Source organism: Saccopteryx leptura, chromosome 2 (genome assembly GCF_036850995.1).
Source record: "Saccopteryx leptura isolate mSacLep1 chromosome 2, mSacLep1_pri_phased_curated, whole genome shotgun sequence".
NCBI lineage: Eukaryota > Metazoa > Chordata > Mammalia > Chiroptera > Emballonuridae > Saccopteryx > Saccopteryx leptura.
The window spans coordinates 226,562,503-226,585,102 of record NC_089504.1 but is presented as its reverse complement, the minus strand read 5'-3'; the positions used below and the strand labels follow the sequence as shown (position 1 = coordinate 226,585,102).

Genomic DNA, 22,600 nt, shown 5'->3' with positions numbered 1-22,600 from the left:
TACTTTTCAAGAACACCCCAGATAAACACCTCAACAGCCAGGACACCTTGCCTGACCTAACCTCATCAGATGCAGAACCACTGAGAAGCCTCAGTCCAGGTCCCTTCCAGGAGTCTGCCTCCCAGGCTTTGGAACATTCCTGGGAAGTTTTCCCCCTCTGAATCCCAAGCCTTCCCATGGGGGTTCTTTCTACAACATCGACCAGTAGGTACTGAAGGCTCAGCAGGACAGCCAGAGACAGAAGGACAGAAGGCAACCTGCTGAGTAACACGTTCCCACAGTCACCCTCCCTACCTGTGCATCCCACAGTCCTGGTCACAGAAAGCAAGGGAAGTGAAGCACCAGCACCATCAGAGCCTGTCCTCTGGTCTCAGGGCAGCCCAGGCGCACAAGTCCCCACGCACAAGCTGCAGTCCCCCCCACCCCCGCCTACCCACCACCCCGGCCAGAGCCACTGCCCAATACAGATAAACTCACAGTGGAACCAATGGTTGAAAAGAAAGCTCACCCTGCTCAGGGGCAGGGGTGTGTGCTGGTCCGTTTGTCCCGTCTCACATCCCGAAGTTCCAGGGACACAGGAGCAGGCAGCAGTCTCCGGGCTCCAGCTCCTCTCCGGGAAGCAGCGAGTGTGGAGACAGCTCAGGCTGCCCGGGAGAGCTGGGAGGGAGTGTCGCTCCTCCCCACCCACCTCCGCAGCCTCCTCCCCGCCTCCCTCCTCACGTTAATGCTCCCCTAGGGCACTGGCGGTCTTGGAGTCCCCAAGCTCCGCTCCGGTGTTCTTGAGGAAAACCTGGTCGTAATAGGTCTCAACCATTTCACGGGGGAGCCTGGTCGCCCTGCACAACGTCCTGTGGAGCTCTGCTCCTCGGCATAAGCAGGAAGGCCAGGAAGGCGGTGCCACATACATGACTGAGAGCCTAGAAGTCCTAAATAATTGCACGCACCCTCTCTTCGTGGGCAGGAAATGGGTCCTTTAGCAAGGGGGCACCTAATTTGGAAACAGCTATATTAAAAGAGTGGAGGTCAGAAGGAAAAAAAACAAACTTTCAACTGGCTGTCTTTCCTTTAAAACTTGTCAAGTATTTCAGATGTACAATGAAACACTCGTATGAATCCCCTCCAAGTACCCACCAAGAAAACATAAAAAATGAAAATCACCAGCACAGTGGAAGCCATCTGCAAACTCCTCCGTGAAGTTTCCCTCCTTCTAAAAAAGTAAATGCTGTACATTTGATTTCTGACAAGCAACTTTTCTATCGCTTTCTAAAACCGCTTAGAGTCCACCCAAAAGCAGCCTCTGCGAGCATCCTCCCGCTGGGCTGGACCTTGGATCCCTGACAGGAGTTGCATGAAATGAAACTTGAAGTGACCACGCCTTAAATGAACCCTCAGGGGGCTAAAGAAAATGAAAGAAATCACAATGTAAGAAAATCTGGCTCTGGGATGACAGGCAGAAGCAGTATCTGAAGTAGCTGAAGCATTCATGGGTGAGATTGATAGATTACTATGGCATTATCACGTTCCACAGTCAACAGCTGCTTCAAAAGCTAAGGGCACGGCCCACACTGTGAGGGGCTTCCCTCAGAGACACAGGCTCCAGAATTAGCAACACAACATTCATTAAAGAAGTCCTAATCATTCACTATGCCTGTCAGGGTTACAGGCTGGAAACAATACTCAGAAAAGGGAGCTTTTGGCCCAGGCTGGTTGGTTTAGTGGACAGAGCGTCGGCCCAGAGGACAGATGTCCTGGGTTCGATCCCTGGTCAGGGCACATAGGAGAAGTGACCATATGCTTCTCTCCCCCTCCCCCTCCTCTCCTTCTTCTCCTCCCACAGCTGGTGGCTTGATTGGTTCCAGCATTGCTTGGTTGATTCAAGCATTGGCCCTAGATGGGGTTTGGCGGGTGGATCCCAGTCCAGGTGCATGCAGGAGTCTGTATCTCTATCTCTATCTCCCCTCCTCTCAGTTAAAAAAAAAAAGTAGAAGGAATGGAGGGAGGGAGGAAAGAAGAAGGAAGGAAGGGAGGGAGGGAGAAAGGGAAAGGGAAAGGGAAAGGGAAAGGGAAAGGGAAAGGGAAAGGAAAGGAAAGGAAAGGAAAGGAAAGGAAAGGAAAGGAAAGGAAAGGAAAGGAAAGGAAAGGAAAGGAAAAGAAAGGAAAGAGAGAAAGAAAAGAGATCTTTCAAGACAATGATGAAAAAGTAAATGGTGGAACTCATGCTATATTAGAAACTGATTCAAACAGACACTTTCATGTATAAACACGTGAACATAAAGAGTAAATGCCCAGGCCATTTTTCTGGTCTGGCCCCTTGCACAGAGGCTGGAGTGAGTAGAAATAACTCTTTGGTAAACGAATGAACCCCAGAGTGCCCATGGAGACTCACGGGGAGCGTTCAGACAGAGCAATGTTCCTTCCCAGGGGGTGACTTTGGCCTTGGGAGTGCTTTGCAATATATGGAGACATTTTTACATGTCACGACGTGAGGGTGGCTACTGGCATCTACTAGGCAGAAATCAAGGATGCCACAAAACATCCCAAAATGTTCAGGAAACAGCCCCCCCTCAACAAAGGACTACCTAACCCAAAAGGCTAGCAGTGCCGCTAGCGAGACACCCTGAGGTGGAGGCGTCACCATCAGCTGTCACTTGATTGGCTTACTCTGTATGTGCTCCTGAGCATTAGGAAGAGGCTGTCCAGGGACTTAGAGAACAGCACAGCTGCCCCCTTTTCCCACTGGGCAGCATGGGGGGGGTGCTAGTCTCAGAGGCGTGGGAGCACTGGGGTCAGAAGCCCTGAAGCATTCAAGGGAGCACAACCCCTCAGTTCCACACAACTACTCACTAAGCTAAGGGCTGGTGCTGAACTTGAATGAGAACAAACCGGCAGGGTCGAGGAGAAGATGGTGTCAAATGAGAGTATCAGCTTCAGCATCAGAGAGAGACTCACAAGGGCAGGCTTATCGCAGCCACATCAGTCACCTATCTGCTGCCAATCGTTAGCTGGAGGCTCTCCAGAGAGAACAGGAAAGACGTTTAATCTCCTTATTGAAAAGTTACAAACCACTTACAGGAAAAAGAATGCACGCTCCACAGAGCCAGCCAGTTGGGGCGAAGGGCTCACCCAGTGAAGATACCTGCTCACCAGGTGTTCTGATTCCATCATTGCCTAAGAAGCCTTTCTTCTAGCCAGATGTCACACAGGTTTGTCCTTCTTTCTGATAGTATTCCATTTCTGCCAGGGGTGGGGTTGGGAATGGGAGGGTGCCATCTGGATCCCTTGAAGCCTCCCAGGGGGTCAGTTCCTGCCGAATCCATGCTGGGCTGAACTAAATGACCCCACCTCACTGTCCACCTCTCAGGCCTGAAATTAAAAGGTCCTACAGGGGCTTCTGGAGGGACCTGCAGGGCCCGCTAAGTTACAAGTCTGAACAACTGTGACCACATATCAAAACCTGTTGATTTCATTCAGCATCACAGATTCCAAAAGATACAACAGGTACAAGCTCAGCAACACTGGAACCAGCATCCCAGCAGTGGCTGCAGAGAGGAGCCAAAGCATGTACTCCTGCAGCAGAGGGAGGACGCCACAGACCACCAGACAGTAGGAGGGAAGGAAGACCCCTTATCACTTACTAGGTCACCAGCTCCTTAACTTGTGGTTCTGAACGCCAATCATTTGGCTTTTCAAAAGTTATATAGGCCCTGGCCGGTTGGCTCAGCGGTAGAGCGTCGGCCTGGCGTGCGGGGGACTTCGATTCCCGGCCAGGGCACATAGGAGAAGCGCCCATTTGCTTCTCCACCCCCACCCCCTCCTTCCTCTCTGTCTCTCTCTTCCCCTCCCACAGCCAAGGCTCCATTGGAGCAAAGATGGCCTGGGCGCTGGGATGGCTCCTTGGCCTCTGCCCCAGGCGCTAGAGTGGCTCTGGTCGCGGCAGAGCAACGCCCCGGAGGGGCAGAGCATCGCCCCCTGGTGGGCAGAGCATCGCCCCTGGTGGGCGTGCCGGGTGGATCCTGGTCGGGCGCATGCGGGAGTCTAACTGTCTCTCCCCGTTTCCAGCTTCAGAAAAATACAAAAAAAAAAAAAAAAAAGTTATATAAAGTTTTCTGACACAAAAATGTGCGCACAGCTACGGGTTGGGCAGAAAGCAATGACCTCATGCCCAAAATGCGGGATTTCAGTTCCCAAGAAATGTGACCAGCAGAGGGGGCACCGGTGACTTTTTGCTTTGCATGATTTCCAAAGATCAGGACAGATGTGGGGACAAAGTGAGACCGCACGTGTTACAGAAAGCATCACACGTCACCACAAATGAAAAGATTTACATTAAGAAAATAAATGGGAAAGCATAAGCCACGGAAGGCTTCTAGAAGGGGCTCGCACGGCTGAGGAGCATTTCTGCACAGGCTGGCAAACCTGACCTGAGAAGGCGCCTGCTGGGAACAGCACTGTACATGGTGGGGAAAAGTCACAGTGGGCTCAGCTGCTCCCTCACCCTTCATCGCGGTTGAACAGACAGTCGGAAACAAAAACACTACAGACAGTTTATTTTCCCCACAGACCAACTGGGGCTTCATCTTGCTGTTTTATGTGGTGGAGCCACAACAGCGGGCTCCCAACATGCCTTTCACATCATGTTCTCAGCGGCACAAAGGCCTTCCTGCAGCAAGGGTCTTCTGGGCATGTGCTCAGGCATCTTCAAAACCAACCTGATAAGAAATGGAGGCAGCTTTCGCAAAAAGCATTCCCACCCACGGAGCCGAAGGTCCTCGGAAATGGGTAAGAAGTGGCCCCACCAGTCACCTACTGGCCATGATGCCAGCAACCCTGGGTCAACGGCAATGCTGGAGGGGGTGGGGGGTGCTCCTCGTAGAATTAGGTGAAAAGCCCAATGTGGGTGCTCACTAACACAAATTACCAGAGCCCAAATAAAAAGCTGACTCCTCAGTATAGGTGCGGTTCTGAACACAAGCCCTGTCCATCCTGCGTGTTGCTATGGAAATGCAAGAGCCTCCCCATGAATACATTTCGCGGTTGACTACTGACTGATTGCCAAAATCAATTTTTCATATTTTGGGACTGATTGAAAGTCTAAATGCGGATCCACCCACCCCATCCGGGTGGCACGAGGACCCACGCAGGAACACTGACATGTTTGAAAACTCGATCCAGCCCTGAACGAGGCCTTCCTTCCCTCCGAGAGGAAAGTGAGGTTCCTCCTCGCCCGCGATACCTCCAGTTTCAGGCCCTTGTTAAATCTGATTTGAGAGGAGAAGGTTTGCCCATTTAATATTGAAACTTGCGCCAACCAAACCTAGAAACACTTAACACAGCTTTCTCTCTGAAAACTGAATGCCTAAAAAAATAAGCAGAAATGTTCCTGAAACCTACACAGTCTGCCGAAAAGAGGCCAGGAAGGACTCCGATAGCCTTTGAGTGACACCTGCAGAACACGCCAGTGCCTGAGCATGTAGTGGTCCATCAAACCCAGGGGCCTCAGCCTCCCCAACCAGTAAACGATGCTCAAGTTCATCATCTCCTGCTTCCTGGCTCTCTGTTCCATTTGCATATACTTTCCCTGCCTCAACTCACGTCTGACAGAGTGACTTCTATCTAGCACGTCAAGGCCAGCGTTTCTGGTGGCCCATGTACTTGTCACTGAAAGGTGCAGGAGGAGGGAGATGCCCAAGCAAGGATAAAGATAATTAAGATGGTGGAGGATGAGTCCACAAACCCAGCCCCAAAGACAGCAGCCCGTGGGGCCAGATGCTGTCCCGCCCACGCTCCCAGGGAAGCTGTTGGTGGCAAGGGCCCTGTGTGCTTGCACAAGAGGCCCAGGTGGCTCGTGGGGGTGACAGCATCTGGGTTTTTGCCAGTGTGGGCGCTTTTCAGGCACCTCTCTGTTCGGCAGCAGTACACAATAACAATTATGACTGGCACGGAGAGGAAGGCCATGCTGAATCCCTCATGTAGGATGCGAAGTCAAGTTCCGATTCCAGTCCTGCCTCCTCCCCACAGCCTGTGCTGCCAGGATAGGCGCATCCGCCAGTCCTCAGTCTGGCTGCTGAAAAGGAAAGGCCAGTTGGTCACGGGAGGGGAAAGGACATACATGAGACCTTGTTAAAGTTCAGATGCTGACAGCCGGATGAATAACGTAGAACCAGCCAGGCAGACTTCCCTGCAATAAAGTAGAAGCTGAAGTCTACACAGGGTTTCCCAGGCTTTGTGGGGGGCAGGTGCCTAGCATCTCCTCTAAATGGTAAAGGGCAGTAAACATGCAATGTTCCATCAGGAAAGAAGCCAAAACTGTATCTCAAACTATATTCGTGTTTAGAATGTTTTCAAGTTGACCTTGCTATTTTGGTAACGGGTACTAGTTGTGTGCCGGATGGGACAGTGAGGGTCCTTCCAAGACCTTGGGCCACAGAGAGACCTCTTGAGCCTTAATCTGTCCCCAGTAAGTCCCTATTGTGGGGCAGCAGCAGGTCCTCTCATAAGGGTGGACCTCATGGGCACACAGGCCCTGGGCATGAGCCAAGGCTAAGCGGAACAGCAGTATTTGGTTATGTTATTCATGGAGGAGAATAATTTCCGTTTTTATTTTATACTAAAATACACTGGTAATTGTCATTTCCTATTTTCTGGACCAAAACGCACTGGAGGGAGGGGAGGCGGGGATGAGCTGAGGGTGGGTGGGTGGACATACCTGCTGCGTGGGCACGGCGGGAAGCGGGCAGCTCCACACCTGCGATGCCTCACACAGTCCGGGACACATGCCAGGCACAGCGTCCGTTGGAGTGCGGCGACCTGCAGTGTCAGGAGGAGCATGCAGACAAGAATCCGCCAGCCCTGCCGTCCCTGAAAGGACACAGACGTTAGATTTCTGGTCTCTAAGGAGCACCGGGGCCTTTTCCCCTGATCTAAACAAAACCCTACCTACTACATGCAATCAGGAAATACAATAAGCATCCACCTCAAACTATTAAATGACCTAAGGTAGGACAGCAGGCACAACAATGTCAAAGACCAGCATGTATACATGTAGAGAAGGTCTTACTAACTGCACATCACAGGAGGCCGGCAGGGCTGGGTAACTTGCTCAGGCTTACCTAACAATAGCTGGTTCAGCCAGGAGCCCAGATCTACTGAAACAAATCTGCTGTGTTGTAACTCAACAACCACCTCCTGAAATAATGCCTTAAAATGAACAGTAAATGCAACATGTGCAGATATCATGTAGGCCCCCAACACGGGACGAAAGGCCCATATAAATTTAAACTGATATAAATTGTACCCATCTCAAACTAGTAAGCCAACCACAACAACTGGGTGAATAAGATTTCCTGGCTCAGCCCCAGACAGCAAACAAGAGAGACTCAAAGACCAGGGTGGAAGGACACGGTCAAGCTGGGACAGTGGGATGGCTGAGGGCAACTGGACTCACCAGCCACCAAGTCACAGTGATGGGCACGGCAAGCCTGCAGGAGAAGCCTGGTGGAGAGATGCAGGACAAACTGACACCTGCCCAAGGGGCCACGTGGGTGCCCTGGACAAAGACAGGTCTCCCCCAGTTACAAAAGTCCTACTCCGAGAGTCCTAAAAAATCACAGTAAATACCCTCAATTTCACCTGTACACAAACGTTCACTGCAACGTTATTCACAATAGGCGAAAGGGGCAAACAACCCAGATGTCTATGAACAGGCGAATGGATAACAGAGTGTGGCACAGCCGTGCAATGGAGTATTACTCAGCCATTAAAATAGATGAAATTCTGACACATCCTATAACACAAATGAACCTTGAGGATAATACATCAAGTGATGAAGCCAGACACTAAAGGACAGCGATGACATGATTTCAGTTACACGCAATATCTACCAGGGGTCAAAATATTTTGAACTTCGTGGATTAGTCTGTGGGCCCGCATGCAGCCCACAGGCCGCGAGTTTGAGACCCCTGATTCTAGACTAAGCAAATGCATAGTCAAAAAGTAGATTAGAGGTTATACTGAGGGGTGGGGTGGGGTGGGTCAGGAAGAGAATAGGGAGTTACTGCTTAACAGTTAGAGTGTTTCTGTTTGAGGTGATGAAAAAGTTTGGGATGTGGCCAGTGGTAATCATTGTAAAATGTTGCAAATATAATTAATTCCACTGAACTGCAAACTAAAAAGTGGTTACAATAGCAAACTGCATGTTACCGAAATATTTCGCTACAATTTTTTGGGAACATTAAAAAAAAAAACATCACTTTCAACCTATTGGTTCAGGTGCCTGTAGCTTTTGAAAATACAGCTGCTAAAAACAAAAGTAATCAAAACTTAACTCTAAGCGCACAGTAGCCAAGCTTTAAAAGGTGTCTTTTCTCCCTGTCACATCACCATGATCTCAATCACACCCCTGGAAAAGTGGCTCTCTGTCTGTGAGGGCTATAATGGCACCATCCAACCTACCAAATTAAACCTTTTGTAATTATGAAGAAGAACGAGGCACCCCTTTCCAATGAAGCACTCCCACAGCACACCGGGTTTGCACCTGACCAGAACACCTCTCACTGTGGGTCTGCCCCACCCAACCTGTCCCGGTCCCCGTCTCTCATCTCAGCACAAAGAAACCAGAAAGGGCTGGCTCTGAGTCCAGAACCACGTGAGTGGGAGGGGAAAATATCAAACTCGCCTTGCCAGTTGAGGGCACGAAATGGCACCTGTGTAACTGAGCTGGGCTGGCCTAACAACATATCCCCTAATCTTTGGGGAGCCTCGGCCCCTCGCCTGCACAATGGGCTGCAATAGTAACTTGCTGTGAAATTCTGTGAGGATGAGTCATGGCACTGCCCGAATACTCACTCTGTGAAAACCAGGGGGCTGGGATGCTTTTGTACCTGGTCCTCAGGATAAGCCGAATACTACTTCCGGAACCATTTTACAGATGAAGAGAAACTGAGGCACGGAAAGGTTACGTGAACTGCCCACAGCTGCCTAGCACACAGGAAGGAGTCCCGTCTGATATCCTAACCTGGTCCCCATGAGGCTGGGATACAGCCCTCCTTCTCCTCATTGCCACATCTGGCCTAGAGTCTTGTCGTCATCGTCGCCCTGGGAACCCGCAAACTCACTGCGTCTGTTTTCATTACTATTATCACTTTCCGAATTCACCGGCTCTGGGCTCAGAAAGTCAGAGGGCTGAGTCCGGCTCCCAAAGCCTGCGCTTGCCCAGGGGGTACCTCATCCCCGTCTCTAGGCAACATAGCAAGCAGGCAGCAGCATATTTTAGGGGTTGTCCTTAGCTGCTGAGGAGCACCTCTCCATCTCAGAAACATGACTGAACGAGGAATCTAAGATGAGCAAATTCAACTGGGCAACAGGCAAAGGACATGCATGATGCATGTGCAGGAAATTCGCAAGTGTATTCGCCCTGCCCTAGCGCAGAACCAAAGTCTCCTGCAAGAAGCAAGTTCAAATTCTGGACTGAGATAATTAACCGTTGGATAGAAATTTTATCCTAACCTATTTACAATGTTGGTTCACAATCAAAAGAAATGCATAATGAACAGGATCTTGTTCAAGCTCAACCAGACTTACCAGCAAGACACAGCAAGTGACTCACCGATGACACACAGCTCCTGGCACAGGGACCAAGAGTTACACATGCCTACCAGTGGTGGTGAGTGCGGTAGGCCCAAGCAAGCAGGCTGACAAACACTTCACCAGATCACCTGAAACGCCAAGGCTTTCCACTCCCAGGTGACGGGCCTCTGAGAAAACTTCCCAGCATGGGAGACAATGACGCCACCATGAAGCTCACAGCCCTCTCTGGGGGCCAGCCAGGACCAAGATAAGCCATTTCTAATTTTCTCAGCTTCACACATGCAACAAATTCACACACCTTGTTTCAGCTCCAGCTAAGGAATCCGACATCTTCCTCCTCCCAAAGTCCTGTACCCTGAAAGCCTCTGTTCTTTTTTCTGGACACACATGAACTCAGCCCATTAGAGAACAGCCCATTAATCCCTCATGCATAGAACTTTCCATTGGCAGAATTCAGTCAGGTTGGCGTGTCTGAGGTCAGCAGCCTCCCAAAGGAACACCAACCAGGGTGGGGGGGAGCCCCCAAAAGTCAACACAGCTGATAACAAGCTGCCCATTTCCACAGTCTCCCAGATACACATTGGCACATAGATCCTCCTGACTCACGCAGTTTCAGTAACCAAAAACAATATTCTTGGCTTGTGCCACTAAGAGTGGGCTTTTGTTCTCCTGAGGACACAGTGCCAACTCACTCTGTTTGCTCCTGTGGGCACTGGGCTTTGTTCTGTGCATACATGTGACCTTGAATCGGAGCTCTTTGTTCAAGGTCACCTTCCTAGTGAGGGCCTCGTAGCCACGCCCCCCCATACCACCACTCCCCCCTGGCACACTTCCTTCTCACCTCCCTGCTTCATTCTTGTCTCCTTTACACACTCACTAAGTGTTTCCTTATTTTAGCATTTGTCTTGTTTATTGTTTCTCCCCCACTGAACTGTACACCCCCAAGCACAGGGCCTTTCTTTCACCCGTGTACTTGGAGTGCCCAGAAGAGTGCCCAGCACATGGAGACCCTCAGCAAGTATTTGTTGAGTGGAATACACCCACATGCTGGTGACCAAGGCCAGAGCATGATCGAGACCACCCAGCCCAAGAGCCCTCCTTCAACTGCAGATCCCCGAGTAAGAGAAACAGGGAACAAATCACATACATTTATTCCGATAACACACAAATACTTGGACTTATCAACTTACCCCACGACACTCACTAAGTCTTTAAGACACTGAATGCTAAACTGAAAATATCAGAGCTGTCACCCGAGAGAAAGAAGGCAGCAATACTCTCCATACAAATAGCACTCCCTGCCTCCCACCTCCCAGATACTACTCCCTTTCAGACCCCAACCCAGCAAGCCCACCACCTTTCACTGGTCCTCACAGCTTCACGGCTGCTGCGTCCTCCTCAGCTGGTCATGAAATTCCCTTCCTTAACTCCCTGGCCTTTCTAGTACTTGGTCCCATCTGTTTGGCAAAGATACCAACCTGGTTAAATCCAACCAGCTGACTAATCTGCACATGCACCCAGAAGGATAGCTGTGGCAAGGCAAAATTAGATTAATAAACCCCAGGTCTCACATTTCCTGAGCTGAATATGACCACGCCACCTATCTGAGAGATAACACAAAAAGTCCTGCCATCCCCCAAACCTCCCACTGACATTCAGTACCTAATGTCCCAGTTCCCTGTATATTCTGGATATGAGGCCCACTACTTTTTTTTTCTTTTTTTTACAGAGACAGAGAGAGGGATAGACAGGGACGGAGAGATGAGAAGCATCAATCATTAGTTTTTCGTTGCGCATTGCGACACCTTAGTTGTTCACTGATTGCTTTCTCGTATGTGCCTTGACCACGGGCCTTCAGCAGACCGAGTAACCCCTTACTTGAGCCAGCGACCTTGGGTCCAAGCTGGTGAGTTTTTGCTCAAACCAGATGAGCCTGCGCTCAAGCTGGCGACCTCGGGGTCTCGAACCTGGGTCCTCCACATCCCAGTCCGACGCTCTATCCACTGCCGCCTGGTCAGACCCACTACACAATTTAAGACAAGTTAATAAAAATCCACATGAAAACTATTTGGGGGGAAAATACTTCCCACCAACTATTAACCCCAACCCTCCCCAAACAGAAGGTGTCTTAATTTTGGCTCTAGCTATAAAAAACCTGTATAAATAGCACTGCTTCAAAAAAAACCTCTGAGAAGTTCTATGGGTAAGACAGCTGATGACCTAAGATGACATACTTGGTTCACTGACCACAAAACTAAGAGCTGGTCATGTGGTTACAGAGTCAGGTGACACTTCTCTAAGGGATATTGTCAGGAAGATGACTGATTGGGTGAAGAGATGGATGGATGGATGGATGGATGGATGGATGGATGGATTATGTATTTATTATGTATATACCCACAAAGGAAGCAGGAAGGATAGGTTAGTCAGCCCCACACTGAGCCCAGAGACTCCAGCCACCCACTGTGTCTGCCTTGACCCCACATGGACCCATTACTGACGAATACGCTACCTTTTTATTTTTATGGAAAGGCCCAGTCATCACCACTCGGAGTAATGAGTCTGCCTTTCTTACCTGCACTGTGAGGGGCTTGTTTTATTTTCTCAGTAGTTTCCAGCCAATGGAATGGGGACATCAAGTTCTCTGATGTCTTTTCTGCCCAATATCAGTGGTGGGACCATTCCTCTCCTCCTCTGTCAGTCACTCATTTGCTCTGCACAGTACAACTCCCCACTTCCTTCTCCTCTGTCACAGCCATCAAGACGGGCACATATCCAGGCCGGGATAATCACTCAACCTCACGCCCCCAGACACAGTGACCAGTCTATATTAGCCTACAGGAATCTATGTTTCCAAACTGAGGCTGTCCCAGCCTGGAGCTGCCAGCAACCACATCTCGGCTAGATTTGAGCTACACCAAGAAAAACAACACAGGAAAAACCAGGGAGGTCAGAGAAAGAAAGGCCCCACCATGCCAACCAACTCCCTGGGTCTAGCTGTCCCCAAGCCCAGCTTTACCGTGGTCCTCTCAGGGTCTAAAACATGTCCACTTTGGTCTTAGGTCACCTTGGGTTTCTGACTCCTGCAGCCCACAGTTCTAATGAGGAGGGCCAGGATTTTTTCCCCTGTGGTCTTTTCTTCCCAGTTTGATGGCTGAGGTTGCTGTCCTGCTGGGGTGAGCAGCAGAGCCACCCTGGGGTCCATGGCCCCCCTCCGCTGCACCTGTCTGTGGGAACACACCTGTGAGTCCCTCAGCTTCCTCTTTACATTTCCTCTAACATGTGACCTCTGTAACCATCTCCTGGACTCATTCCTCATTTCTTTCTTTAATCCTCTTTTCCTTCTTCAAAATATCAGCAACACCATGGTGAGCGCTTTAGATTTTTCCTCTTTCCTGTGAGAATGGAGAACCAAACCAAGAACTGAAAGGAAGAACCGAGATGTGCGGGGGACAAGGGTGCTTCTGCAGCGTGGAGATTAGGATCTCCGAGCTCTTCCAGGAGAACGCGCTCTGGTTCTGAGGAAGCTCCACGTGGGGACAGCCGAAGGAAGTGCCTCTGAGCAGCACAGCATGCAAGAGAACCACAGGGGAGAGAGCCTCTTCCTGTGTGCTTCCTGGAGTGTTAGGCTTAAAAAGAGACGGGGGGGCTTGATTTCAAGAAAGAAGCACCATGAGGAAACATGTCTAGAAAAACAGCTCCATGACAACACAGCAAAGGTCCGGGGCGGCAGGGGCCCTTTGTGCCAACTACAGACATCCCTCCACCATCCTGAATATCGAAGCACATCACACCAGCATGTCTCGGGAAGGTAAGGTGCCCTGGCAGCCGCACCAGCCAACAGCTTTCTTTAACTCCACGATGACCAGAGTTGCCGGGTCCCCAGTCCTTAGAGACCATGAGAGGACCCAGTGCTGCCTCACTGTACATGTCTATGGGCCACAAACACTTAAGAATATCCCCCAGGTGGAGTAAATGTGCTAAGCGAAGGGTCAGTTGAAAAATAAAACTGCGTGTACAGAGCTCTCTTGCGGCTTTCAGAATGGGGCTTGATTTCTCCAATCTAAAATTGTGATCAAATAGAAAACCCTTCAAAAGCCTGTGCTGAATACTAACTCAGCACTCACACGTCTGCAGGGGAGCCAGTAAATGACCTGTAGGCCTTGAGACTGGAGTGATGGGTAGGAGATGGAACTGAGCAAACATCATCAATGGATGGGGAGTTAAAGCAACTCAACCCATTAGAATTCTTGGTGAGTGAGCATCCTGTTTTCTCTATAAACAAACCCTAGAGCAGCTGATGCCATCATAGCCAAAAACCATGGATGGATGGATGGATGGATGGATGGATGGATGGATGGATGGATAAATGGATGGACAAGCAGATGGACAGATGGATCTTTAAATGGATGGATAGGACTGACTGGTGGTTGCACAATGGATAAAGCATCAACCCAAAATGCTGAGGTCGCCAGTTTGAAGCCCCAAGATCACTGGCTTGAGCAGAAGAATCATCCACATGATCCCAGAGCTTGCCAGCTTGAGCCCAAAGATCATTGGCATGAAAAGCCCTAGGTCACTGGCTTGAGCAGGGGGACACTGGCAATCAACATACAACTAAAGTGAAAGCAACTACAAGTTGATGCTTCTCACCCTCTCACTCTACCTTTCCACATCTTCCCTTCCCTCCCCCATCTCTCAGAAAAAAAGTATTTTTAAAGAATGGATAGATGGGTGGATAGGCAGATAAATGGATGTTTAGATGGATGCTTGGATGGATATTTGGATGGATAAACAGATGGACGGACGGGTGGATGGATGTTTAAATGGATAAATGAATGGGTGGGTGGGTGGATGGATGAATGGATGGATGGACAGACATATGGATGAATAGATGTTTAAATGGATGCATAGACGAGTGAATGGCCTGGATGTGTGGATGGACAGATGGAATGAGAAGAGAACAATAGCAGTTAGAACAAGAGGGTGTGTTGATGAAGGGAACGAATGGAGGATGGGCAGACCACACTAGATTATTGAGTAATGGCACAGTTCAGAGTGGTTGAATATTTTCTACGAAAGGTCAGACAGGAACTATTTCAGGCTTTGTGGGCATCATGGCTGTACTGTGTTCCCCAAAATTCATATGTTGGAGTACTAAGCACTAGCACCTCAGAATGTGACTCTATTTGAAGGGTCTTTAAAGAAATAATTAAATAAAAATGAACTCCTATGCATGAACCCTAATCCAACAAGACATGTCCTTAGAAGAAGAGATTAGGACACAGACAATTATGGAGGGAAGACAACATGAGGACAAAGAGAAGACGGTCACCTACAAGCCAAGGAGAGAGGCTTCAGAAGGAATGAACCCTGCTGACACCTTGGTCTCAGGATTCCACCCTTCAGAATTTTAAGAAAATAAATGTATATTGCTTAAGCCACCACATGGGCTTAAAGCCACAACATGCCAAGCAGAACAACAGCAGGCAACAGAGTCTCTGTTGTGACCACTCAGCTTACTTGTTATAATGTCAAAAGAACAAGAACGCAATATGTAAACAATGTGGCTTTGTGCCAATAAAGCTTTTTTCTCAGACATAAAATATAAATGATACACAACTTTTTTATGTTAAGACTTATTATTCTTCTTTTGATTATTTTCTAACCATTAAAAAGTGAAAAGTAGAGAGCAAGCAGAATTTGACCCTCACACAATCATCTGAGGGTCACAGATCCAGTCACCACACTCAGGACCGTGACCCGAAGAGGAACATCTCTCCAGCAGATCCCGCACGTGGGCAGTTCTCTGCTCTGTGCTCTGCATACACGTCTCCTTCCACCTTTAACACCATTCTCCACCTGTGAGCATGAGTCTGTCCTGCTCCCTGGGCTACAAGCACCATCTAGGGCCTAGATTCTAGGCAGTATCTCTCACCTGTTCCTTCATCACCAACACTTGTCACAGTACCTTAACATAGCAGGCACCTGATACCCAGTCCCTGAATCAAATCAGATTGCCGAGTACCACAGGATCGATCCCCTGTCCAGGAGTGACAAGAGGGGCAATCCAGGAATAGCCATCCAGCTACCTCCCCCAACTGTCTGACACCACAGCCATGACTACTAGTCTCCTGGAATGCCTGACAAAGGTCACAGGAAGTCAGCTGCACACATCAGCCTGAAGCTGGAAGCTGCCCTTTGTCAAAAGCAGCTCTTAGTCTGTAACAGTAAGGCAGAATGCCAGTCACCTCGTTCCTGCCACGGCCTGTCTGGACTGACAAGAAACACACCCTCTGCTAGCAGAAGATGAGAAACATGTCACCCTTGACCCCTGCGGTTGGGGATCAATGTGCAGGGAGTACAAGGGAGCAGTGCCTTCCCCTCCTATCATATCCACTGACCCAGGCCACCTGTCAGGAGAAGCTCATCGTCACCTTCGTGGTGAACAGTGCAGCTAGACCCATCCACAGCCTCCCTCCACAATATCTGTGTGTTGCCCGGGAGACTGAGGCTAGCACAAGACATGGTGCTAAGAGACCTTTTTAAAGTTTTATGTGATTGAAAATCTTGAATAGAAGTGAGCCAGAAATCAAATCTGCGTGCAAATCTGCATGGAAATGACTCATGACTCTTGAGCTGTATGTAGACAGACCCTGACATCCGGCCCCAGAGACCTAACTGCACTCCACTCCAGGAAGGTCGGCAGGCAGGTAAGTGAGAAAGGGGGGAGGGAGAGAGGATGCCTGCTGCACACCTCAGGCTGGTCCCGCACTGAGCCTCCCCCCGCAACTGGCCCCCGTAAAGAGACTGGACAGTCTCAGGGTTCTATGTCCTGCACACACTGCCCACGCAGAGCTGAGTGCAGACATCACTCCTCCCTGTCACTGTCTTTCTCTCACTGCTTCAAGGGCCATGGAGGAAGTCCTAAAGAAGAATATGGATGCTAATTCAGTTCCCATGAGTCACTGTGCTGAGACCCAAACACTGCCCAGAAACTGGCACAGGAGACCACTCAGAGATTTATATTCAGAGCATTCATTCTGAAATGCTCTCGCCAAATTCAAACTTTGTTTTTACATTAAGTCAGAGGGCTTGAACCAACTGGATGACAAATTAACAAAATAAATCCATCAATTACTTTATCTTCATGAAAGATTTTGCCTGGCCTGTGGTGGTGCAGTGGGTAAAGCATCAACCTGGAACGCTGAGGTCACCAGTTCGAAACCCTGGGCTTGTCTGGTCAAGGCACATATGGGAGTTGATGCTTCCTGCTCCTCCCTCCTCCTCCTCCTTCTCTCTCTCTCTCTCTCTCTCTCTCCTCTTTAAAATGAATAAAATCATGAAAGATTTTAAAGGAAAGCATGCAAGACTGGTGTAAATAACTCTTTACTTTATTTCTTAGGCTTCTCAAAAATCTTAGGCTTCTTAATCCTTAAAATACCTTTAACATTGAAAATAATCGAATTCAAGCTTTCCAAATAACCTTCCTTAAAAATCCAAGCGAACCGTTTCTGGAATCTGTTAACTGTCTGCAGCTCAACAAATCGTTCATTGAGCTCAGCCACACACATGCCCTTCTTAATGAGAGTGCGCCTTGATTTCAAATCCAAAATACTCCAATCCGACAGGACACTGTAGCTTCCTGTTTGCTGCCAGGAGTTTGAAAAGGTAAAAAGAGCAACCAAGTTTTCACGCCGCAAGGCAGCACCGGTGCTCAGGAAAGCACACGGGCTTCAGATGGATCCGTGCACAGGTCCCAATGCCAGCCCCAGGCTGACAGGACCTCAGACCTGGTCGCCCCACTCAAGATTGGGGCCCACGTTTAATATAGTGTCATAGGACCAGGAGCCTCATGAATCAGGGATTCATCAACTATGTGGGAGCAAGAGGAAAAGAAGGTAAAGCTGCTACAACACAAGGATCTAGATGCTTCCATATCAAAAAACTAAAGACACTGAGTCTGTAAATGTTGTACAAAGCAATAGGGATTCAATTAGCAAAATCCAGACCATGGGCTTTGTTATGTCTCTTCAATAAGTAAAGTAAGGCCTGACCTGTGGTGGCGCAGTAGATAAAGCGTCGACCTGGAACGCTGAGGTTGCTGGTTCGAAAATCTGGGCTTGCCTGGTCAAGGTACAAATGGGAGTTAATGCTTCCTGCTCCTCCCCTCCCTCTCTCTCGCTCTCTCTCCCCCCTCTCAAAAATGAATAAATAATAAAAAAAAATTGTTTAAAAAAACAAGTAAAAGGAAGAAAAGAAGAAAAACAGGAGGTAGCAGGAAACCTATCGATTATAAAAGAGTTGAGACCCACATTCGTCAGTTGTAATGTATGATGCTACTTGGGTCATGACTTAAGACAGTTTAATTGTTTAAAAATTTAAAAAAAAGTTATGAGGCCCTGACTGGTTGGCTCAATGGATAGAGCGTTGGCTCATTGTATGAACATCCAGTCAGGGCACACATGAGAAGCGACCGTCTGCTTCTCTTCCCCTCTCTCTCCCCCTTCTCTCTCTCTTCTCCTCTCACAGCCAGTGGCTCAACTGGTTCAAGCATCAGCCTCAGATACTTTTTTATTTATTTATTTTTTCATTTATTCATTTTTAGAGAGGAGAGACAGAGAGAGAGAGAGAGAGGAGAGAGAGACAGAGAAGGGGGGGAGGAGCAGGAAGCATCAACTCCCATATGTGCCTTACCAGGCAAGCCCAGGGTTTCGAACTGGCGACCTCAGCATTTCCAGGGCAACGCTTTATCCACTGCGCCACCACAGGTCAGGCCTGCCTCAGACACTAAAAACAGCTTGATTGATTGATTTGAGCATCCATCCCAGACAGAGGTTGCCGGGTAGATCCCAGCGGGGGTGCATGTAAGAGTCTGTCTCATTATCTCCCCTCCTCTCACTCACTTTAAAAAGAAATTATGAGATTTGAGGGTAAATTTGAAAACTGACTGGGGATACTTGATAATGTTAAAGTTATATAGTCCACATGCATTTTAATGTTCTTACCCCTCTGTCACACATACTGATCTGTTAACAAGTGCGATGATATAAGGTCTATGATTTATATCAGAATAATCATGTGTGTGTGTGTGAGAGAGAGAGAGAAGAAAAAGAAAGAGACTGTAGATGAAGACCAACTGGTCATAGATTGATAATCCTTGAAGCTCTGTAATAAGTGCATGACAATTTGTAGGGGGGTTAATTATACAACTTTCTCCACTTATCAATGTTTGAAGGTGTCCACAATGAAAAGGTTCCTAGTAACTACAGGTACACAAGAAATGCTGTGGTCCGTGCACACAGAAAGTGCCTCTGGGTGGCCCGAGGGTGTGTGTGTGGCCTACAAACATTTTGTTTGGATTGCTGCACTGGTTTTTTTAAAAAATATTTTCTTTCCTTTTTGATCCAACATTTAAAATAAGACATCACATAAAATCAGGATTTCAAACTTCTCTTGCAAAATATAAAAATCTGGCAATTCACCAAAGCAACAAGGCCTGAAGAATGTCCTGCCAGCTCCCTCTGTCACCCTGGAACCACTTACAGACACAGCCTCCCTGGTCTCTGGTCATTGGCGTCTGGTCCCCTCAGGGACACTGTGCACAGTCTCCAGAACGAACAGGCATCTCTGTTAGCCCAAACCACCAGAGCCTCGTTATCTGCCCAGTAACCAAAAGTTCCTGACAACAGCTTCAACACGAGCGCCTGGAAAGGTTCAGTTTACATGACATAGATGATGATTGGAAACACATGGACGGCCACGGCACTGCAAAAGGAAGCAGCGGAGCTCCTGGGACCTCTGGCCGCTCTGCGCGGTCCCTGATCCCTCAGGGGCCTGTCCTGCTCCACAGACGGGGCTGGGGGGTCTGTCCAGCTTCTTCCCTCCCCCTCATTGCGGCTGAGGGTCAGGCCAGCGGAGGGGGGGTAATTCACCCCACGGTTTCCCAAGGGGTCATCAGAGGAAGGATGGAAAAGGAAACGTAACATGAGAGGGAGTCTGAACGGGCCCCCCACGTTCCAGTTACTGGGCGGCGACCCGCTTCTGCGTGTTTTAATCCCTCACTGTCTCTTCCAGAAGGACAGCGGGGCAGGGTAGCGTTCCTCTACAAAAACATGGGCTTTGGACCTTGAGTCCAACCCAACGTCAGAGAAAGCACTTGGGTTTTGGCATCTCTGCTTAACTGACACTCGATATGGCCAGACTGTTAACAAGACCCAGTTCCTCACCTGGACAGCGAGGTGCCCTCCCATCGGGCAACAAGACAAGTAACACCCGTCCCTCTACCTCCCGGGTTCTCTATCCAGCTCTCAGATTAATTCCTTCCCCAAACCCAGCTCCACCAAGCTGCAGCAAAGGGCATCCTCAGGGTCACGCAGTGACCATCGTATTTTTAGACCCAGTTTTCTCTGACCTCCGGCTCTTCCCAATGTGAGTGCCCCCAGTTGACAACAGACTCGTCTTGAAATCTAATTAATTCAACAGCAGACAAGTTAAAACAATGAAAATGCACCAGCCGAGGGCAACAGATGGGACACAACTATGGTGCTCTGCAAGGGCAGCTTTTTTCATTCTCCAGCTACCCCGTAACCCCCCAGGCCAGCACAGCTCACTGACTTTCTCACGTCTACTGTGCCTCACGTTGGCCACACTCTTCTCCTACTAAAGCGCAGGAAGACAGGATCCAGCTGAGCCTTCCCAGGTCCGAAGCTCATCAGCAACCCCCGGTTGGGGTTCCTAACTTTCTCAGCATCGGGACTGGAGGAAGCCCTTCAAGGCCCATCACCAGCATTACCGTTGGAAGCACCTGAGAAACGCATGAGCTATGACGCAGCGCTCACACTCCGCACGGGAGGCTGAATAGACCTGAACTGCACTTCCAGGATGAAACAGGAGGCTTTGGGGACTCTTGGTAGCATCTCTGGCCAAACTCCACTCAGCCAGCACTTGACCATGGTGGGAGAACAGCCATGGGAATCAGTCTGGCAAGAGGACAAAAGTCTAAACCAGGACAGTGGACACAAGGGTGACAAAAACAGAAGGGGGAGTTCCAGAGATTCTCAGTGGCTGGAGGGGCCACAACCAAGGAGACATAACGATGTGCACCAACCTTCATTTCATGCATATAATAAATGGCCCCTGAGCACCAAACATGTGACAGGCACGGTACAAAACACCGAGGACACGACAGGGAGCAGGACAGGGTGAGAAGGAAACATGGAAAGAGATGATCAGTGGTGTCAGGAGGGGGGGCAGGGGCACTAGAGATGAGAAGAGATGAGACTAATGAGCTCATTCAGATAAAGGCTAAATTTGCAGGCACGTTAAAGGGGCAGAAGGAACCTAGGACAAGTCAAAAAAGCGTCCGGATTTGGACACACACCTGCTTCGATATGCTTACTTCTCCCCCATCTTTCGCACATCCCAATGTAGTCATTGCCCCACAGTCCTCTCTGGGCTTCTTTCCGCCTCAATCACGCTTCGTCCCAGCCCAGGTCACCAGACAGCACCCCCCACAACTATGGTCACTCTGAAAGACCTCTCCCATCACCTGAAACCAACAGCCACACTCGCTTCAGGGAAGCCTCATCACCTGAATTCTGTCGCAGTTACAGAGGACCCCTTGTGTGCTTCAGCCCCATGTGACCAGACACAGGTGTGGAACCAGCTCCTGCCACACCACAGGGCCAGGAGGCAGCGGGCAGTGGGCAGGGCTGGCCCCCACAGGTCATACATAGGTGCTGGTAAAGAAGGCGGGAAAGGAATGCCGAGTAGACAATCAAAACAATGTCCACCGCCGAGTTTTCTCTCCCATTGCTGTGAATGTTTCTCCTCAAACTCCCTCTGCTCCCTTCCCCGGGCCATGTACACTCAGTGCACAGAACATCCTCCGTGCTGTCCTCACACACACGGTCCCGCCCCTCAGAACCGATGAACCAGAACTCAGGGTGGGAGGCAGAGCTGGACAGGAATGGGGACTGTCTCCTGCGACTCCCCAGGACACTGGGCTACAGGTGTGTGTGCTCCCCTCCCCCCCCCCCCCCACTGCTCTGTCAAAGAATCTCCGGGGGCAGGGAAACATACCATTCTCAGCTGGGGAAAATTGTTTCTAAAGTGACATGGGACAGATTCAAATCCAGGCACTTATTTATTTCAACTTCTGGGGCCAAAGTGACAACCAACCAACTGATAATTCTGGAATGCATTTACATAAAAGAGACACAAATAGGTATTATTCCTCTGACCTTTAAATATATCTATCCCTTGCCCCTCCCCCCCCCCAAAAAAAGGTTAAAACTTTATGATTTAAAAAAAAAAAAACAGCTCTATAGTCAACCATTAAAATTAAGCTTGGCCTGCCTAAGTGCTGGGGGGGGGGGGGGGGGGGGGGGCAGAGAAATTTAGCAAGAAATGCCGGGGAAGGGCAACACCTCTCGTCCATAGAAAACCGGGTCTGTGATGTGCCAGTTCTGCAGGGTTGCTTTGTTTTTTCTGACCTAGAACCTGACTTCCTTCTCTGTATTTTCTGTACAAGCAGAGAAGCATGTCCACTTTTGAGCTCTCATTTTTCGCTCCTTATTCACTCTTAACTATTAGATAATATTGCACGAAGCATCAGTTTGGGGTTGCATTTAGCCAACATTTTACATAAATAGAATACCAACAGTCAATGTTCAATAGATAAAGCGACATATATTACCACCAACATGCTAAAACATCACACACACACAGCATGGTCACCTGTATCTGGGCACTTGAGGTGTCTATGTGCAGAAATTACATACATCTGTGGGTGTGGGTGTGCGGATCTCATATATTACTCCACACTAACATGTTCAAATAACAAAGAACAGGAACAACAGCACAGTATAAGCATGACTCTGACGATGGGTCAAGAGGAAATTGTCTGCCCTTCTTCATATTTCTCTGTTTCAAACTTTCCACCAAGACTGCTGAGACAAGTGGAAGGAAAAGTAAGTAACTTTATCTTTATCCCCTATGAAAATATCTAGGT

At 49.1% G+C, this 22,600-nt stretch overlaps 1 protein-coding gene across 6 annotated transcripts in view; it reads right to left on the bottom strand.

Moving 5' to 3' along the window:
- The window catches only part of TIAM1 (TIAM Rac1 associated GEF 1), a 315,885-nt gene that overhangs the window by 172,737 nt on the left and 120,548 nt on the right, over positions 1-22,600 (bottom strand). For 2 of the 6 annotated variants that reach the window (XM_066370369.1, XM_066370376.1), the window contains exon 1: positions 478-628. The exons of 2 other annotated variants lie outside the window; for them this stretch is intronic. The gene's annotated coding sequence lies outside the window, so the exon portion shown is untranslated. Of the gene's footprint in view, positions 1-477; positions 629-6,706; positions 6,859-22,600 lie in introns of those variants that run through there. 2 more of the 6 variants (XM_066370370.1, XM_066370371.1) reach the window with 2 other exon arrangements.